This window comes from Chiloscyllium punctatum, chromosome 42 (genome assembly GCF_047496795.1).
Source record: "Chiloscyllium punctatum isolate Juve2018m chromosome 42, sChiPun1.3, whole genome shotgun sequence".
In the NCBI taxonomy this organism is placed as follows: domain Eukaryota; kingdom Metazoa; phylum Chordata; class Chondrichthyes; order Orectolobiformes; family Hemiscylliidae; genus Chiloscyllium; species Chiloscyllium punctatum.
In genome coordinates, this window is record NC_092780.1 from 9,268,107 (window position 1) to 9,286,746 (window position 18,640).

Sequence of the window (18,640 nt, forward strand, 5' to 3'; positions counted from 1 at the left end):
GCAAAACACCCCTCCTTCAGTGTTTCCTGTGCAGGATGGGCAACGGCAGTTACTTGAAAAGCCGCTCCAGTGCCGGGAAGTTGCTTCTATGAAGGGGGCACCCAGATTTGAACTGGGGACCTCTTGATCTGCAGTAAAATGCTCTACCACTGAGCTATACCCCCAACAGAAAACTGCGGTGCATGTTTACACTTTCCACATACTACAGTGACAATTGTCTAAAACAACTCTCTTGTCTGCGCCTTTCAACAGTTTACGTGCAGCACAGATGTTTTGTATGTGGAACCTAACTCCAAAATGACTGTCTGACTTCAATGGCATTTGCATCGGAAATGGAAATGGCTGAGTGGTAGAGTCCAGATGGACGGAAGATATTGCTCCGATGACCTCGGCGCTGACCGTATGCACGTGCAATGCTTTCATGCTCTCGTTTCGGCGCTGCAGTGCATGTTTTGCAACATCTCACGATGCAACACGGATCTTCGTGTCTTTGAGGTGTTCATCAAAGAAGGAACCTTGATGTGGTAGCAAAACACCCCTCCTTCAGTGTTTCCTGTGCAGGATGGGCAACGGCAGTTACTTGAAAAGCCGCTCCAGTGCAGGGAAGTTGCTTGTATAAAGGGGGCACCCAGATTTGAACTGGGGACCTCTTGATCTGCAGTCAAATGCTCTACCACTGAGCTATACCCCCAACGGAAGACTGCGGTGCATGTTTACACTTTCCACATACTACAGTGACAATTGTCTGAAACAACTCTGTTGTCTGTGCCTTTCAACAGTTTACGTGCAGTACAGATGTTTTGTATGTGGAACCTAACTCCAAAATGACTGTCTGACTTCAATGGCATTTGCATAGGAAATGGAAATGGCTGAGTGGTAGAGTCCAGATGGACGGAAGATATTGCTCCGATGACCTCGGCGCTGACCGTATGCACGTGCAATGCTTTCATGCTCTCGTTTCGGCGCTGCAGTGCATGTTTTGCAACATCTCACGATGCAACACGGATCTTTGTGTCTTTGAGGTGTTCATCGTAGAAGGAACCTTGCTGTGGTAGCAAAACACCCCTCCTTCAGTGTTTCCTGTGCAGGATGGGCAACGGCAGTTACTTGAAAAGCCGCTCCAGTGCCGGGAAGTTGCTTCTATGAAGGGGGCACCCAGATTTGAACTGGGGACCTCTTGATCTGCAGTAAAATGCTCTACCACTGAGCTATACCCCCAACAGAAAACTGCGGTGCATGTTTACACTTTCCACATACTACAGTGACAATTGTCTAAAACAACTCTCTTGTCTGCGCCTTTCAACAGTTTACGTGCAGCACAGATGTTTTGTATGTGGAACCTAACTCCAAAATGACTGTCTGACTTCAATGGCATTTGCATCGGAAATGGAAATGGCTGAGTGGTAGAGTCCAGATGGACGGAAGATATTGCTCCGATGACCTCGGCGCTGACCGTATGCACGTGCAATGCTTTCATGCTCTCGTTTCGGCGCTGCAGTGCATGTTTTGCAACATCTCACGATGCAACACGGATCTTCGTGTCTTTGAGGTGTTCATCAAAGAAGGAACCTTGCTGTGGTAGCAAAACACCCCTCCTTCAGTGTTTCCTGTGCAGGATGGGCAACGGCAGTTACTTGAAAAGCCGCTCCAGTGCAGGGAAGTTGCTTGTATAAAGGGGGCACCCAGATTTGAACTGGGGACCTCTGGATCTGCAGTCAAATGCTCTACCACTGAGCTAGACTCCCACGAGAAAAGGGCGGTGCATGTTTACACTTTCCACATACTACAATGACAATTGTCTAAAACAACTCTCTTGTCTGCGCCTTTCATCAGTTTACGTGCAGCACAGATGTTTTGTATGTGGAACCTAACTCCAAAATGACTGTCTGACTTCAATGGCATTTGCATCGGAAATGGAAATGGCTGAGTGGTAGAGTTCAGATGGACGGAAGATATTGCGCAGATGCACTCATAGAGTGCATCCGCGCTGACCGTATGCACGTGCAACGCTTTCATGCTCTCGTTTCTGCGATGCAGTGCATGTTTTGCAACATCTCACGATGCAACACGGATCTTCGTGACTTTGAGGTGTTCATCGTAGAAGGAACCTTGCTGTGGTAGCAAAACACCCCTCCTTCAGTGTTTCCTGTGCAGGAGGGGCAACGGCAGTTACTTGAAAAGCCGCTCCAGTGCCGGGAAGTTGCTTGGAAAAGGGGGCACCCAGATTTGAACTGGGGACCTCTTGATCTGCAGTCAAATGCTCTACCACTGAGCTATACCCCCAACGGAAAACTGCGGTGCATGTTTATACTTTCCACACACTACAGTGACAATTGTCGAAAACAACTCTTTTGTCTGTGCCTTTCAACAGTTTACGTGCAGCACAGATGTTTTGTATGTGGAACCTAACTCCAAAATGACTGTCTGACTTCAATGGCATTTGCATCGGAACTGGAAATGGCTGAGTGGTAGAGTTCAGATGGACGGAAGATATTGCGCAGATGCACTCATAGAGTGCATCCGCGCTGACCGTATGTACGTGCAACGCTTTCATGCTCTCGTTTCGGGGCTGCAGTGCATGTTTTGCAACATCTCACGATGCACCACGGATCTTTGAGTCTTTGAGGTGTTCATCATAGAAGGAACCTTGCTGTGGTAGCAAAACACCCCTCCTTCAGTGTTTCCTGTGCAGGATGGGCAACGGCAGTTACTTGAAAAGCCGCTCCAGTGCAGGGAAGTTGCTTGTATAAAGGGGGCACCCAGATTTGAACTGGGGACCTCTTGATCTGCAGTCAAATGCTCTACCACTGAGCTATACCCCCAATGGAAAACTGCGGTGCATGTTTATACTTTCCACACACTACAGTGACAATTGTCGAAAACAACTCTTTTGTCTGTGCCTTTCAACAGTTTACGTGCAGCACAGATGTTTTGTATGTGGAACCTAACTCCAAAATGACTGTCTGACTTCAATGGCATTTGCATCGGAAATGGAAATGGCTGAGTGGTAGAGTTCAGATGGACGGAAGATATTGCGCAGATGCACTCATCGAGTGCATCCGCGCTGACCATATGCACGTGCGATGCTTTCATGCTCTCGTTTCAGCGCTGCAGTGCATGTTTTGCAACATCTCACGATGCAACACGGATCTTCGTGTCTTTGAGGTGTTCATCGTAGAAGGAACCTTGCTGTGGTAGCAAAACACCCCTCCTTCAGTGTTTCCTGTGCAGGAGGAGCAACGGCAGTTACTTGAAAAGCCGCTCCAGTGCCGGGAAGTTGCTTGTATAAAGGGGGCTCCCCGATTTGAACTGGGGACCTCTTGATCTGCAGTCAAATGCTCGACCACTGAGCTATACCCCCACCGGGAAACTGCTGTGCATGTTTACACTTTCCACATATTACAGTGACAATTGTCTAAAACAACTCTCTTGTCTGTGCCTTACAACAGTTTACGTGCAGCACAGATGTTTTGTATGTGGAACCTAACTCCAAAATGACTGTCTGACTTCAATGGCATTTGCATCGGAAATGGAAATGGCTGAGTGGTAGAGTCCAGATGGACGGAAGATATTGCTCCGATGACCTCGGCGCTGACCGTATGCACGTGCAATGCTTTCATGCTCTCGTTTCGGCGCTGCAGTGCATGTTTTGCAACATCTCACGATGCAACACGGATCTTCGTGTCTTTGAGGTGTTCATCAAAGAAGGAACCTTGATGTGGTAGCAAAACACCCCTCCTTCAGTGTTTCCTGTGCAGGATGGGCAACGGCAGTTACTTGAAAAGCCGCTCCAGTGCAGGGAAGTTGCTTGTATAAAGGGGGCACCCAGATTTGAACTGGGGACCTCTTGATCTGCAGTCAAATGCTCTACCACTGAGCTATACCCCCAACGGAAAACTGCGGTGCATGTTTACACTTTCCACATACTACAGTGACAATTGTCTGAAACAACTCTGTTGTCTGTGCCTTTCAACAGTTTACGTGCAGTACAGATGTTTTGTATGTGGAACCTAACTCCAAAATGACTGTCTGACTTCAATGGCATTTGCATAGGAAATGGAAATGGCTGAGTGGTAGAGTCCAGATGGACGGAAGATATTGCTCCGATGACCTCGGCGCTGACCGTATGCACGTGCAATGCTTTCATGCTCTCGTTTCGGGGCTGCAGTGCATGTTTTGCAACATCTCACGATGCAACACGGATCTTTGTGTCTTTGAGGTGTTCATCGTAGAAGGAACCTTGCTGTGGTAGCAAAACACCCCTCCTTCAGTGTTTCCTGTGCAGGATGGGCAACGGCAGTTACTTGAAAAGCCGCTCCAGTGCCGGGAAGTTGCTTCTATGAAGGGGGCACCCAGATTTGAACTGGGGACCTCTTGATCTGCAGTAAAATGCTCTACCACTGAGCTATACCCCCAACAGAAAACTGCGGTGCATGTTTACACTTTCCACATACTACAGTGACAATTGTCTAAAACAACTCTCTTGTCTGCGCCTTTCAACAGTTTACGTGCAGCACAGATGTTTTGTATGTGGAACCTAACTCCAAAATGACTGTCTGACTTCAATGGCATTTGCATCGGAAATGGAAATGGCTGAGTGGTAGAGTCCAGATGGACGGAAGATATTGCTCCGATGACCTCGGCGCTGACCGTATGCACGTGCAATGCTTTCATGCTCTCGTTTCGGCGCTGCAGTGCATGTTTTGCAACATCTCACGATGCAACACGGATCTTCGTGTCTTTGAGGTGTTCATCAAAGAAGGAACCTTGCTGTGGTAGCAAAACACCCCTCCTTCAGTGTTTCCTGTGCAGGATGGGCAACGGCAGTTACTTGAAAAGCCGCTCCAGTGCAGGGAAGTTGCTTGTATAAAGGGGGCACCCAGATTTGAACTGGGGACCTCTGGATCTGCAGTCAAATGCTCTACCACTGAGCTAGACTCCCACGAGAAAAGGGCGGTGCATGTTTACACTTTCCACATACTACAATGACAATTGTCTAAAACAACTCTCTTGTCTGCGCCTTTCATCAGTTTACGTGCAGCACAGATGTTTTGTATGTGGAACCTAACTCCAAAATGACTGTCTGACTTCAATGGCATTTGCATCGGAAATGGAAATGGCTGAGTGGTAGAGTTCAGATGGACGGAAGATATTGCGCAGATGCACTCATAGAGTGCATCCGCGCTGACCGTATGCACGTGCAACGCTTTCATGCTCTCGTTTCTGCGATGCAGTGCATGTTTTGCAACATCTCACGATGCAACACGGATCTTCGTGACTTTGAGGTGTTCATCGTAGAAGGAACCTTGCTGTGGTAGCAAAACACCCCTCCTTCAGTGTTTCCTGTGCAGGAGGGGCAACGGCAGTTACTTGAAAAGCCGCTCCAGTGCCGGGAAGTTGCTTGGAAAAGGGGGCACCCAGATTTGAACTGGGGACCTCTTGATCTGCAGTCAAATGCTCTACCACTGAGCTATACCCCCAACGGAAAACTGCGGTGCATGTTTATACTTTCCACACACTACAGTGACAATTGTCGAAAACAACTCTTTTGTCTGTGCCTTTCAACAGTTTACGTGCAGCACAGATGTTTTGTATGTGGAACCTAACTCCAAAATGACTGTCTGACTTCAATGGCATTTGCATCGGAACTGGAAATGGCTGAGTGGTAGAGTTCAGATGGACGGAAGATATTGCGCAGATGCACTCATAGAGTGCATCCGCGCTGACCGTATGTACGTGCAACGCTTTCATGCTCTCGTTTCGGGGCTGCAGTGCATGTTTTGCAACATCTCACGATGCACCACGGATCTTTGAGTCTTTGAGGTGTTCATCATAGAAGGAACCTTGCTGTGGTAGCAAAACACCCCTCCTTCAGTGTTTCCTGTGCAGGATGGGCAACGGCAGTTACTTGAAAAGCCGCTCCAGTGCAGGGAAGTTGCTTGTATAAAGGGGGCACCCAGATTTGAACTGGGGACCTCTTGATCTGCAGTCAAATGCTCTACCACTGAGCTATACCCCCAATGGAAAACTGCGGTGCATGTTTATACTTTCCACACACTACAGTGACAATTGTCGAAAACAACTCTTTTGTCTGTGCCTTTCAACAGTTTACGTGCAGCCCAGATGTTTTGTATGTGGAACCTAACTCCAAAATGACTGTCTGACTTCAATGGCATTTGCATCGGAAATGGAAATGGCTGAGTGGTAGAGTTCAGATGGACGGAAGATATTGCGCAGATGCACTCATCGAGTGCATCCGCGCTGACCGTATGTACGTGCAACGCTTTCATGCTCTCGTTTCGGGGCTGCAGTGCATGTTTTGCAACATCTCACGATGCAACACGGATCTTTGTGTCTTTGAGGTGTTCATCATAGAAGGAACCTTGCTGTGGTAGCAAAACACCCCTCCTTCAGTGTTTCCTGTGCAGGATGGGCAACGGCAGTTACTTGAAAAGCCGCTCCAGTGCCGGGAAGTTGCTTCTATGAAGGGGGCACCCAGATTTGAACTGGGGACCTCTTGATCTGCAGTAAAATGCTCTACCACTGAGCTATACCCCCAACAGAAAACTGCGGTGCATGTTTACACTTTCCACATACTACAGTGACAATTGTCTAAAACAACTCTCTTGTCTGCGCCTTTCAACAGTTTACGTGCAGCACAGATGTTTTGTATGTGGAACCTAACTCCAAAATGACTGTCTGACTTCAATGGCATTTGCATCGGAAATGGAAATGGCTGAGTGGTAGAGTCCAGATGGACGGAAGATATTGCTCCGATGACCTCGGCGCTGACCGTATGCACGTGCAATGCTTTCATGCTCTCGTTTCGGCGCTGCAGTGCATGTTTTGCAACATCTCACGATGCAACACGGATCTTCGTGTCTTTGAGGTGTTCATCAAAGAAGGAACCTTGATGTGGTAGCAAAACACCCCTCCTTCAGTGTTTCCTGTGCAGGATGGGCAACGGCAGTTACTTGAAAAGCCGCTCCAGTGCAGGGAAGTTGCTTGTATAAAGGGGGCACCCAGATTTGAACTGGGGACCTCTTGATCTGCAGTCAAATGCTCTACCACTGAGCTATACCCCCAACGGAAAACTGCGGTGCATGTTTACACTTTCCACATACTACAGTGACAATTGTCTGAAACAACTCTGTTGTCTGTGCCTTTCAACAGTTTACGTGCAGTACAGATGTTTTGTATGTGGAACCTAACTCCAAAATGACTGTCTGACTTCAATGGCATTTGCATAGGAAATGGAAATGGCTGAGTGGTAGAGTCCAGATGGACGGAAGATATTGCTCCGATGACCTCGGCGCTGACCGTATGCACGTGCAATGCTTTCATGCTCTCGTTTCGGCGCTGCAGTGCATGTTTTGCAACATCTCACGATGCAACACGGATCTTTGTGTCTTTGAGGTGTTCATCGTAGAAGGAACCTTGCTGTGGTAGCAAAACACCCCTCCTTCAGTGTTTCCTGTGCAGGATGGGCAACGGCAGTTACTTGAAAAGCCGCTCCAGTGCCGGGAAGTTGCTTCTATGAAGGGGGCACCCAGATTTGAACTGGGGACCTCTTGATCTGCAGTAAAATGCTCTACCACTGAGCTATACCCCCAACAGAAAACTGCGGTGCATGTTTACACTTTCCACATACTACAGTGACAATTGTCTAAAACAACTCTCTTGTCTGCGCCTTTCAACAGTTTACGTGCAGCACAGATGTTTTGTATGTGGAACCTAACTCCAAAATGACTGTCTGACTTCAATGGCATTTGCATCGGAAATGGAAATGGCTGAGTGGTAGAGTCCAGATGGACGGAAGATATTGCTCCGATGACCTCGGCGCTGACCGTATGCACGTGCAATGCTTTCATGCTCTCGTTTCGGCGCTGCAGTGCATGTTTTGCAACATCTCACGATGCAACACGGATCTTCGTGTCTTTGAGGTGTTCATCAAAGAAGGAACCTTGCTGTGGTAGCAAAACACCCCTCCTTCAGTGTTTCCTGTGCAGGATGGGCAACGGCAGTTACTTGAAAAGCCGCTCCAGTGCAGGGAAGTTGCTTGTATAAAGGGGGCACCCAGATTTGAACTGGGGACCTCTGGATCTGCAGTCAAATGCTCTACCACTGAGCTAGACTCCCACGAGAAAAGGGCGGTGCATGTTTACACTTTCCACATACTACAATGACAATTGTCTAAAACAACTCTCTTGTCTGCGCCTTTCATCAGTTTACGTGCAGCACAGATGTTTTGTATGTGGAACCTAACTCCAAAATGACTGTCTGACTTCAATGGCATTTGCATCGGAAATGGAAATGGCTGAGTGGTAGAGTTCAGATGGACGGAAGATATTGCGCAGATGCACTCATAGAGTGCATCCGCGCTGACCGTATGCACGTGCAACGCTTTCATGCTCTCGTTTCTGCGATGCAGTGCATGTTTTGCAACATCTCACGATGCAACACGGATCTTCGTGACTTTGAGGTGTTCATCGTAGAAGGAACCTTGCTGTGGTAGCAAAACACCCCTCCTTCAGTGTTTCCTGTGCAGGAGGGGCAACGGCAGTTACTTGAAAAGCCGCTCCAGTGCCGGGAAGTTGCTTGGAAAAGGGGGCACCCAGATTTGAACTGGGGACCTCTTGATCTGCAGTCAAATGCTCTACCACTGAGCTATACCCCCAACGGAAAACTGCGGTGCATGTTTATACTTTCCACACACTACAGTGACAATTGTCGAAAACAACTCTTTTGTCTGTGCCTTTCAACAGTTTACGTGCAGCACAGATGTTTTGTATGTGGAACCTAACTCCAAAATGACTGTCTGACTTCAATGGCATTTGCATCGGAACTGGAAATGGCTGAGTGGTAGAGTTCAGATGGACGGAAGATATTGCGCAGATGCACTCATAGAGTGCATCCGCGCTGACCGTATGTACGTGCAACGCTTTCATGCTCTCGTTTCGGGGCTGCAGTGCATGTTTTGCAACATCTCACGATGCACCACGGATCTTTGAGTCTTTGAGGTGTTCATCATAGAAGGAACCTTGCTGTGGTAGCAAAACACCCCTCCTTCAGTGTTTCCTGTGCAGGATGGGCAACGGCAGTTACTTGAAAAGCCGCTCCAGTGCAGGGAAGTTGCTTGTATAAAGGGGGCACCCAGATTTGAACTGGGGACCTCTTGATCTGCAGTCAAATGCTCTACCACTGAGCAATACCCCCAATGGAAAACTGCGGTGCATGTTTATACTTTCCACACACTACAGTGACAATTGTCGAAAACAACTCTTTTGTCTGTGCCTTTCAACAGTTTACGTGCAGCACAGATGTTTTGTATGTGGAACCTAACTCCAAAATGACTGTCTGACTTCAATGGCATTTGCATCGGAAATGGAAATGGCTGAGTGGTAGAGTTCAGATGGACGGAAGATATTGCGCAGATGCACTCATCGAGTGCATCCGCGCTGACCATATGCACGTGCGATGCTTTCATGCTCTCGTTTCAGCGCTGCAGTGCATGTTTTGCAACATCTCACGATGCAACACGGATCTTCGTGTCTTTGAGGTGTTCATCGTAGAAGGAACCTTGCTGTGGTAGCAAAACACCCCTCCTTCAGTGTTTCCTGTGCAGGAGGAGCAACGGCAGTTACTTGAAAAGCCGCTCCAGTGCCGGGAAGTTGCTTGTATAAAGGGGGCTCCCCGATTTGAACTGGGGACCTCTTGATCTGCAGTCAAATGCTCGACCACTGAGCTATACCCCCACCGGGAAACTGCTGTGCATGTTTACACTTTCCACATATTACAGTGACAATTGTCTAAAACAACTCTCTTGTCTGTGCCTTACAACAGTTTACGTGCAGCACAGATGTTTTGTATGTGGAACCTAACTCCAAAATGACTGTCTGACTTCAATGGCATTTGCATCGGAAATGGAAATGGCTGAGTGGTAGAGTCCAGATGGACGGAAGATATTGCTCCGATGACCTCGGCGCTGACCGTATGCACGTGCAATGCTTTCATGCTCTCGTTTCGGCGCTGCAGTGCATGTTTTGCAACATCTCACGATGCAACACGGATCTTCGTGTCTTTGAGGTGTTCATCAAAGAAGGAACCTTGATGTGGTAGCAAAACACCCCTCCTTCAGTGTTTCCTGTGCAGGATGGGCAACGGCAGTTACTTGAAAAGCCGCTCCAGTGCAGGGAAGTTGCTTGTATAAAGGGGGCACCCAGATTTGAACTGGGGACCTCTTGATCTGCAGTCAAATGCTCTACCACTGAGCTATACCCCCAACGGAAAACTGCGGTGCATGTTTACACTTTCCACATACTACAGTGACAATTGTCTGAAACAACTCTGTTGTCTGTGCCTTTCAACAGTTTACGTGCAGTACAGATGTTTTGTATGTGGAACCTAACTCCAAAATGACTGTCTGACTTCAATGGCATTTGCATAGGAAATGGAAATGGCTGAGTGGTAGAGTCCAGATGGACGGAAGATATTGCTCCGATGACCTCGGCGCTGACCGTATGCACGTGCAATGCTTTCATGCTCTCGTTTCGGCGCTGCAGTGCATGTTTTGCAACATCTCACGATGCAACACGGATCTTTGTGTCTTTGAGGTGTTCATCGTAGAAGGAACCTTGCTGTGGTAGCAAAACACCCCTCCTTCAGTGTTTCCTGTGCAGGATGGGCAACGGCAGTTACTTGAAAAGCCGCTCCAGTGCCGGGAAGTTGCTTCTATGAAGGGGGCACCCAGATTTGAACTGGGGACCTCTTGATCTGCAGTAAAATGCTCTACCACTGAGCTATACCCCCAACAGAAAACTGCGGTGCATGTTTACACTTTCCACATACTACAGTGACAATTGTCTAAAACAACTCTCTTGTCTGCGCCTTTCAACAGTTTACGTGCAGCACAGATGTTTTGTATGTGGAACCTAACTCCAAAATGACTGTCTGACTTCAATGGCATTTGCATCGGAAATGGAAATGGCTGAGTGGTAGAGTCCAGATGGACGGAAGATATTGCTCCGATGACCTCGGCGCTGACCGTATGCACGTGCAATGCTTTCATGCTCTCGTTTCGGCGCTGCAGTGCATGTTTTGCAACATCTCACGATGCAACACGGATCTTCGTGTCTTTGAGGTGTTCATCAAAGAAGGAACCTTGCTGTGGTAGCAAAACACCCCTCCTTCAGTGTTTCCTGTGCAGGATGGGCAACGGCAGTTACTTGAAAAGCCGCTCCAGTGCAGGGAAGTTGCTTGTATAAAGGGGGCACCCAGATTTGAACTGGGGACCTCAGGATCTGCAGTCAAATGCTCTACCACTGAGCTAGACTCCCACGTGAAAAGGGCGGTGCATGTTTACACTTTCCACATACTACAATGACAATTGTCTAAAACAACTCTCTTGTCTGCGCCTTTCATCAGTTTACGTGCAGCACAGATGTTTTGTATGTGGAACCTAACTCCAAAATGACTGTCTGACTTCAATGGCATTTGCATCGGAAATGGAAATGGCTGAGTGGTAGAGTTCAGATGGACGGAAGATATTGCGCAGATGCACTCATAGAGTGCATCCGCGCTGACCGTATGCACGTGCAACGCTTTCATGCTCTCGTTTCTGCGATGCAGTGCATGTTTTGCAACATCTCACGATGCAACACGGATCTTCGCGTCTTTGAGGTGTTCATCGTAGAAGGAACCTTGCTGTGGTAGCAAAACACCCCTCCTTCAGTGTTTCCTGTGCAGGAGGGGCAACGGCAGTGACTTGAAAAGCCGCTCCAGTGTCGGGAAGTTGCTTGGAAAAGGGGGCACCCAGATTTGAACTGGGGACCTCTTGATCTGCAGTCAAATGCTCTACCACTGAGCTATACCCCCAACGGAAAACTGCGGTGCATGTTTATACTTTCCACACACTACAGTGACAATTGTCGAAAACAACTCTTTTGTCTGTGCCTTTCAACAGTTTACGTGCAGCACAGATGTTTTGTATGTGGAACCTAACTCCAAAATGACTGTCTGACTTCAATGGCATTTGCATCGGAAATGGAAATGGCTGAGTGGTAGAGTTCAGATGGACGGAAGATATTGCGCAGATGCACTCATCGAGTGCATCCGCGCTGACCATATGCACGTGCGATGCTTTCATGCTCTCGTTTCAGCGCTGCAGTGCATGTTTTGCAACATCTCACGATGCAACACGGATCTTCGTGTCTTTGAGGTGTTCATCGTAGAAGGAACCTTGCTGTGGTAGCAAAACACCCCTCCTTCAGTGTTTCCTGTGCAGGAGGGGCAACGGCAGTTACTTGAAAAGCCGCTCCAGTGCCGGGAAGTTGCTTGTATAAAGGGGGCACCCAGATTTGAACTGGGGACTTCTTGATCTGCAGTCAAATGCTCTACCACTGAGCTATACCCCCACCGGGAAACTGCGGTGCATGTTTACACTTTCCACATATTACAGTGACAATTGTCTAAAACAACTCTCTTGTCTGCGCCTTTCAACAGTTTACGTGCAGTACAGATGTTTTGTATGTGGAACCTAACTCCAAAATGACTGTATGACTTCAATGGCATTTGCATCGGAAATGGAAATGGCTGAGTGATGGACGGAAGATATTGCGCAGATGCACTCATCGAGTGCATCCGCGCTGACCGTATGTACGTGCAACGCTTTCATGCTCTCGTTTCGGGGCTGCAGTGCATGTTTTGCAACATCTCACGATGCAACACGGATCTTTGTGTCTTTGAGGTGTTCATCATAGAAGGAACCTTGCTGTGGTAGCAAAACACCCCTCCTTCAGTGTTTCCTGTGCAGGATGGGCAACGGCAGTTACTTGAAAAGCCGCTCCAGTGCCGGGAAGTTGCTTCTATGAAGGGGGCACCCAGATTTGAACTGGGGACCTCTTGATCTGCAGTAAAATGCTCTACCACTGAGCTATACCCCCAACAGAAAACTGCGGTGCATGTTTACACTTTCCACATACTACAGTGACAATTGTCTAAAACAACTCTCTTGTCTGCGCCTTTCAACAGTTTACGTGCAGCACAGATGTTTTGTATGTGGAACCTAACTCCAAAATGACTGTCTGACTTCAATGGCATTTGCATCGGAAATGGAAATGGCTGAGTGGTAGAGTCCAGATGGACGGAAGATATTGCTCCGATGACCTCGGCGCTGACCGTATGTACGTGCAATGCTTTCATGCTCTCGTTTCGGCGCTGCAGTGCATGTTTTGCAACATCTCACGATGCAACACGGATCTTCGTGTCTTTGAGGTGTTCATCAAAGAAGGAACCTTGCTGTGGTAGCAAAACACCCCTCCTTCAGTGTTTCCTGTGCAGGATGGGCAACGGCAGTTACTTGAAAAGCCGCTCCAGTGCAGGGAAGTTGCTTGTATAAAGGGGGCACCCAGATTTGAACTGGGGACCTCTTGATCTGCAGTCAAATGCTCTACCACTGAGCTATACCCCCAACGGAAAACTGCGGTGCATGTTTACACTTTCCACATACTACAGTGACAATTGTCTGAAACAACTCTGTTGTCTGTGCCTTTCAACAGTTTACGTGCAGCACAGATGTTTTGTATGTGGAACCTAACTCCAAAATGACTGTCTGACTTCAATGGCATTTGCATCGGAACTGGAAATGGCTGAGTGGTAGAGTTCAGATGGACGGAAGATATTGCGCAGATGCACTCATCGAGTGCATCCGCGCTGACCGTATGTACGTGCAACGCTTTCATGCTCTCGTTTCGGGGCTGCAGTGCATGTTTTGCAACATCTCACGATGCAACACGGATCTTTGTGTCTTTGAAGTGTTCATCATAGAAGGAACCTTGCTGTGGTAGCAAAACACCCCTCCTTCAGTGTTTCCTGTGCAGGATGGGCAACGGCAGTTACTTGAAAAGCCGCTCCAGTGCCGGGAAGTTGCTTCTATGAAGGGGGCACCCAGATTTGAACTGGGGACCTCTTGATCTGCAGTAAAATGCTCTACCACTGAGCTATACCCCCAACAGGAAACTGCGGTGCATGTTTACACTTTCCACATACTACAGTGACAATTGTCTAAAACAACTCTCTTGTCTGCGCCTTTCATCAGTTTACGTGCAGCACAGATGTTTTGTATGTGGAACCTAACTCCAAAATGACTGTCTGACTTCAATGGCATTTGCATCGGAAATGGAAATGGCTGAGTGGTAGAGTTCAGATGGACGGAAGATATTGCGCAGATGCACTCATAGAGTGCATCCGCGCTGACCGTATGCACGTGCAACGCTTTCATGCTCTCGTTTCTGCGCTGCAGTGCATGTTTTGCAACATCTCACGATGCAACACGGATCTTCGTGACTTTGAGGTGTTCATCGTAGAAGGAACCTTGCTGTGGTAGCAAAACACCCCTCCTTCAGTGTTTCCTGTGCAGGAGGGGCAACGGCAGTTACTTGAAAAGCCGCTCCAGTGCCGGGAAGTTGCTTGGAAAAGGGGGCACCCAGATTTGAACTGGGGACCTCTTGATCTGCAGTCAAATGCTCTACCACTGAGCTATACCCCCAACGGAAAACTGCGGTGCATGTTTATACTTTCCACACACTACAGTGACAATTGTCGAAAACAACTCTTTTGTCTGTGCCTTTCAACAGTTTACGTGCAGCACAGATGTTTTGTATGTGGAACCTAACTCCAAAATGACTGTCTGACTTCAATGGCATTTGCATCGGAACTGGAAATGGCTGAGTGGTAGAGTTCAGATGGACGGAAGATATTGCGCAGATGCACTCATAGAGTGCATCCGCGCTGACCGTATGTACGTGCAACGCTTTCATGCTCTCGTTTCGGGGCTGCAGTGCATGTTTTGCAACATCTCACGATGCACCACGGATCTTTGAGTCTTTGAGGTGTTCATCATAGAAGGAACCTTGCTGTGGTAGCAAAACACCCCTCCTTCAGTGTTTCCTGTGCAGGATGGGCAACGGCAGTTACTTGAAAAGCCGCTCCAGTGCAGGGAAGTTGCTTGTATAAAGGGGGCACCCAGATTTGAACTGGGGACCTCTTGATCTGCAGTCAAATGCTCTACCACTGAGCTATACCCCCAATGGAAAACTGCGGTACATGTTTATACTTTCCACACACTACAGTGACAATTGTCGAAAACAACTCTTTTGTCTGTGCCTTTCAACAGTTTACGTGCAGCACAGATGTTTTGTATGTGGAACCTAACTCCAAAATGACTGTCTGACTTCAATGGCATTTGCATCGGAAATGGAAATGGCTGAGTGGTAGAGTTCAGATGGACGGAAGATATTGCGCAGATGCACTCATCGAGTGCATCCGCGCTGACCATATGCACGTGCGATGCTTTCATGCTCTCGTTTCAGCGCCGCAGTGCATGTTTTGCAACATCTCACGATGCAACACGGATCTTCGTGTCTTTGAGGTGTTCATCGTAGAAGGAACCTTGCTGTGGTAGCAAAACACCCCGCCTTCAGTGTTTCCTGTGCAGGAGGAGCAACGGCAGTTACTTGAAAAGCCGCTCCAGTGCCGGGAAGTTGCTTGTATAAAGGGGGCTCCCCGATTTGAACTGGGGACCTCTTGATCTGCAGTCAAATGCTCGACCACTGAGCTATACCCCCACCGGGAAACTGCTGTGCATGTTTACACTTTCCACATATTACAGTGACAATTGTCTAAAACAACTCTCTTGTCTGCGCCTTTCAACAGTTTACGTGCAGCACAGATGTTTTGTATGTGGAACCTAACTCCAAAATGACTGTCTGACTTCAATGGCATTTGCATCGGAAATGGAAATGGCTGAGTGGTAGAGTCCAGATGGACGGAAGATATTGCTCCGATGACCTCGGCGCTGACCGTATGCACGTGCAATGCTTTCATGCTCTCGTTTCGGCGCTGCAGTGCATGTTTTGCAACATCTCACGATGCAACACGGATCTTCGTGTCTTTGAGGTGTTCATCAAAGAAGGAACCTTGATGTGGTAGCAAAACACCCCTCCTTCAGTGTTTCCTGTGCAGGATGGGCAACGGCAGTTACTTGAAAAGCCGCTCCAGTGCAGGGAAGTTGCTTGTATAAAGGGGGCACCCAGATTTGAACTGGGGACCTCTTGATCTGCAGTCAAATGCTCTACCACTGAGCTACACCCCCAACGGAAAACTGCGGTGCATGTTTACACTTTCCACATACTACAGTGACAATTGTCTGAAACAACTCTGTTGTCTGTGCCTTTCAACAGTTTACGTGCAGTACAGATGTTTTGTATGTGGAACCTAACTCCAAAATGACTGTCTGACTTCAATGGCATTTGCATAGGAAATGGAAATGGCTGAGTGGTAGAGTCCAGATGGACGGAAGATATTGCTCCGATGACCTCGGCGCTGACCGTATGCACGTGCAATGCTTTCATGCTCTCGTTTCGGCGCTGCAGTGCATGTTTTGCAACATCTCACGATGCAACACGGATCTTTGTGTCTTTGAGGTGTTCATCGTAGAAGGAACCTTGCTGTGGTAGCAAAACACCCCTCCTTCAGTGTTTCCTGTGCAGGATGGGCAACGGCAGTTACTTGAAAAGCCGCTCCAGTGCCGGGAAGTTGCTTCTATGAAGGGGGCACCCAGATTTGAACTGGGGACCTCTTGATCTGCAGTAAAATGCTCTACCACTGAGCTATACCCCCAACAGAAAACTGCGGTGCATGTTTACACTTTCCACATACTACAGTGACAATTGTCTAAAACAACTCTCTTGTCTGCGCCTTTCAACAGTTTACGTGCAGCACAGATGTTTTGTATGTGGAACCTAACTCCAAAATGACTGTCTGACTTCAATGGCATTTGCATCGGAAATGGAAATGGCTGAGTGGTAGAGTCCAGATGGACGGAAGATATTGCTCCGATGACCTCGGCGCTGACCGTATGCACGTGCAATGCTTTCATGCTCTCGTTTCGGCGCTGCAGTGCATGTTTTGCAACATCTCACGATGCAACACGGATCTTCGTGTCTTTGAGGTGTTCATCAAAGAAGGAACCTTGCTGTGGTAGCAAAACACCCCTCCTTCAGTGTTTCCTGTGCAGGATGGGCAACGGCAGTTACTTGAAAAGCCGCTCCAGTGCAGGGAAGTTGCTTGTATAAAGGGGGCACCCAGATTTGAACTGGGGACCTCTGGATCTGCAGTCAAATGCTCTACCACTGAGCTAGACTCCCACGAGAAAAGGGCGGTGCATGTTTACACTTTCCACATACTACAATGACAATTGTCTAAAACAACTCTCTTGTCTGCGCCTTTCATCAGTTTACGTGCAGCACAGATGTTTTGTATGTGGAACCTAACTCCAAAATGACTGTCTGACTTCAATGGCATTTGCATCGGAAATGGAAATGGCTGAGTGGTAGAGTTCAGATGGACGGAAGATATTGCGCAGATGCACTCATAGAGTGCATCCGCGCTGACCGTATGCACGTGCAACGCTTTCATGCTCTCGTTTCTGCGATGCAGTGCATGTTTTGCAACATCTCACGATGCAACACGGATCTTCGCGTCTTTGAGGTGTTCATCGTAGAAGGAACCTTGCTGTGGTAGCAAAACACCCCTCCTTCAGTGTTTCCTGTGCAGGAGGGGCAACGGCAGTGACTTGAAAAGCCGCTCCAGTGTCGGGAAGTTGCTTGGAAAAGGGGGCACCCAGATTTGAACTGGGGACCTCTTGATCTGCAGTCAAATGCTCTACCACTGAGCTATACCCCCAACGGAAAACTGCGGTGCATGTTTATACTTTCCACACACTACAGTGACAATTGTCGAAAACAACTCTTTTGTCTGTGCCTTTCAACAGTTTACGTGCAGCACAGATGTTTTGTATGTGGAACCTAACTCCAAAATGACTGTCTGACTTCAATGGCATTTGCATCGGAAATGGAAATGGCTGAGTGGTAGAGTTCAGATGGACGGAAGATATTGCGCAGATGCACTCATCGAGTGCATCCGCGCTGACCATATGCACGTGCGATGCTTTCATGCTCTCGTTTCAGCGCTGCAGTGCATGTTTTGCAACATCTCACGATGCAACACGGATCTTCGTGTCTTTGAGGTGTTCATCGTAGAAGGAACCTTGCTGTGGTAGCAAAACACCCCTCCTTCAGTGTTTCCTGTGCAGGAGGGGCAACGGCAGTTACTTGAAAAGCCGCTCCAGTGCCGGGAAGTTGCTTGTATAAAGGGGGCACCCAGATTTGAACTGGGGACTTCTTGATCTGCAGTCAAATGCTCTACCACTGAGCTATACCCCCACCGGGAAACTGCGGTGCATGTTTACACTTTCCACATATTACAGTGACAATTGTCTAAAACAACTCTCTTGTCTGCGCCTTTCAACATTTTACGTGCAGTACAGATGTTTTGTATGTGGAACCTAACTCCAAAATGACTGTCTGACTTCAATGGCATTTGCATAGGAAATGGAAATGGCTGAGTGGTAGAGTCCAGATGGACGGAAGATATTGCTCCGATGACCTCGGCGCTGACCGTATGCACGTGCAATGCTTTCATGCTCTCGTTTCGGCGCTGCAGTGCATGTTTTGCAACATCTCACGATGCAACACGGATCTTTGTGTCTTTGAGGTGTTCATCGTAGAAGGAACCTTGCTGT

The 18,640-nt window shown here is 48.1% G+C and overlaps 18 non-coding genes across 18 annotated transcripts; all 18 read right to left on the reverse strand.

Annotated features, from left to right (window-relative positions):
* Positions 1-619: 619 nt before the first annotated feature.
* trnac-gca (transfer RNA cysteine (anticodon GCA)) lies at positions 620-691 on the reverse strand. The gene has a single exon. It is a non-coding gene; the product is annotated as a tRNA-Cys (tRNA).
* Positions 692-2,211: 1,520 nt separating this feature from the next.
* On the reverse strand, positions 2,212-2,283 carry trnac-gca (transfer RNA cysteine (anticodon GCA)). Its single transcript has one exon. It is a non-coding gene; the product is annotated as a tRNA-Cys (tRNA).
* Positions 2,284-2,750: 467 nt separating this feature from the next.
* Positions 2,751-2,822, reverse strand: trnac-gca (transfer RNA cysteine (anticodon GCA)). The gene has a single exon. It is a non-coding gene; the product is annotated as a tRNA-Cys (tRNA).
* Positions 2,823-3,816: 994 nt separating this feature from the next.
* Positions 3,817-3,888, reverse strand: trnac-gca (transfer RNA cysteine (anticodon GCA)). The gene has a single exon. It is a non-coding gene; the product is annotated as a tRNA-Cys (tRNA).
* A 1,520-nt stretch (positions 3,889-5,408) lies between these two features.
* trnac-gca (transfer RNA cysteine (anticodon GCA)) lies at positions 5,409-5,480 on the reverse strand. Its single transcript has one exon. It is a non-coding gene; the product is annotated as a tRNA-Cys (tRNA).
* Positions 5,481-5,947: 467 nt separating this feature from the next.
* On the reverse strand, positions 5,948-6,019 carry trnac-gca (transfer RNA cysteine (anticodon GCA)). The gene has a single exon. It is a non-coding gene; the product is annotated as a tRNA-Cys (tRNA).
* Positions 6,020-7,013: 994 nt separating this feature from the next.
* Positions 7,014-7,085, reverse strand: trnac-gca (transfer RNA cysteine (anticodon GCA)). Its single transcript has one exon. It is a non-coding gene; the product is annotated as a tRNA-Cys (tRNA).
* Positions 7,086-8,605: 1,520 nt separating this feature from the next.
* trnac-gca (transfer RNA cysteine (anticodon GCA)) lies at positions 8,606-8,677 on the reverse strand. The gene has a single exon. It is a non-coding gene; the product is annotated as a tRNA-Cys (tRNA).
* Positions 8,678-9,144: 467 nt separating this feature from the next.
* On the reverse strand, positions 9,145-9,216 carry trnac-gca (transfer RNA cysteine (anticodon GCA)). Its single transcript has one exon. It is a non-coding gene; the product is annotated as a tRNA-Cys (tRNA).
* A 994-nt stretch (positions 9,217-10,210) lies between these two features.
* trnac-gca (transfer RNA cysteine (anticodon GCA)) lies at positions 10,211-10,282 on the reverse strand. Its single transcript has one exon. It is a non-coding gene; the product is annotated as a tRNA-Cys (tRNA).
* A 1,520-nt stretch (positions 10,283-11,802) lies between these two features.
* trnac-gca (transfer RNA cysteine (anticodon GCA)) lies at positions 11,803-11,874 on the reverse strand. The gene has a single exon. It is a non-coding gene; the product is annotated as a tRNA-Cys (tRNA).
* Positions 11,875-12,341: 467 nt separating this feature from the next.
* Positions 12,342-12,413, reverse strand: trnac-gca (transfer RNA cysteine (anticodon GCA)). The gene has a single exon. It is a non-coding gene; the product is annotated as a tRNA-Cys (tRNA).
* A 983-nt stretch (positions 12,414-13,396) lies between these two features.
* trnac-gca (transfer RNA cysteine (anticodon GCA)) lies at positions 13,397-13,468 on the reverse strand. Its single transcript has one exon. It is a non-coding gene; the product is annotated as a tRNA-Cys (tRNA).
* A 1,005-nt stretch (positions 13,469-14,473) lies between these two features.
* trnac-gca (transfer RNA cysteine (anticodon GCA)) lies at positions 14,474-14,545 on the reverse strand. The gene has a single exon. It is a non-coding gene; the product is annotated as a tRNA-Cys (tRNA).
* A 467-nt stretch (positions 14,546-15,012) lies between these two features.
* On the reverse strand, positions 15,013-15,084 carry trnac-gca (transfer RNA cysteine (anticodon GCA)). Its single transcript has one exon. It is a non-coding gene; the product is annotated as a tRNA-Cys (tRNA).
* A 994-nt stretch (positions 15,085-16,078) lies between these two features.
* trnac-gca (transfer RNA cysteine (anticodon GCA)) lies at positions 16,079-16,150 on the reverse strand. Its single transcript has one exon. It is a non-coding gene; the product is annotated as a tRNA-Cys (tRNA).
* A 1,520-nt stretch (positions 16,151-17,670) lies between these two features.
* On the reverse strand, positions 17,671-17,742 carry trnac-gca (transfer RNA cysteine (anticodon GCA)). The gene has a single exon. It is a non-coding gene; the product is annotated as a tRNA-Cys (tRNA).
* A 467-nt stretch (positions 17,743-18,209) lies between these two features.
* On the reverse strand, positions 18,210-18,281 carry trnac-gca (transfer RNA cysteine (anticodon GCA)). The gene has a single exon. It is a non-coding gene; the product is annotated as a tRNA-Cys (tRNA).
* Positions 18,282-18,640: the final 359 nt, after the last annotated feature.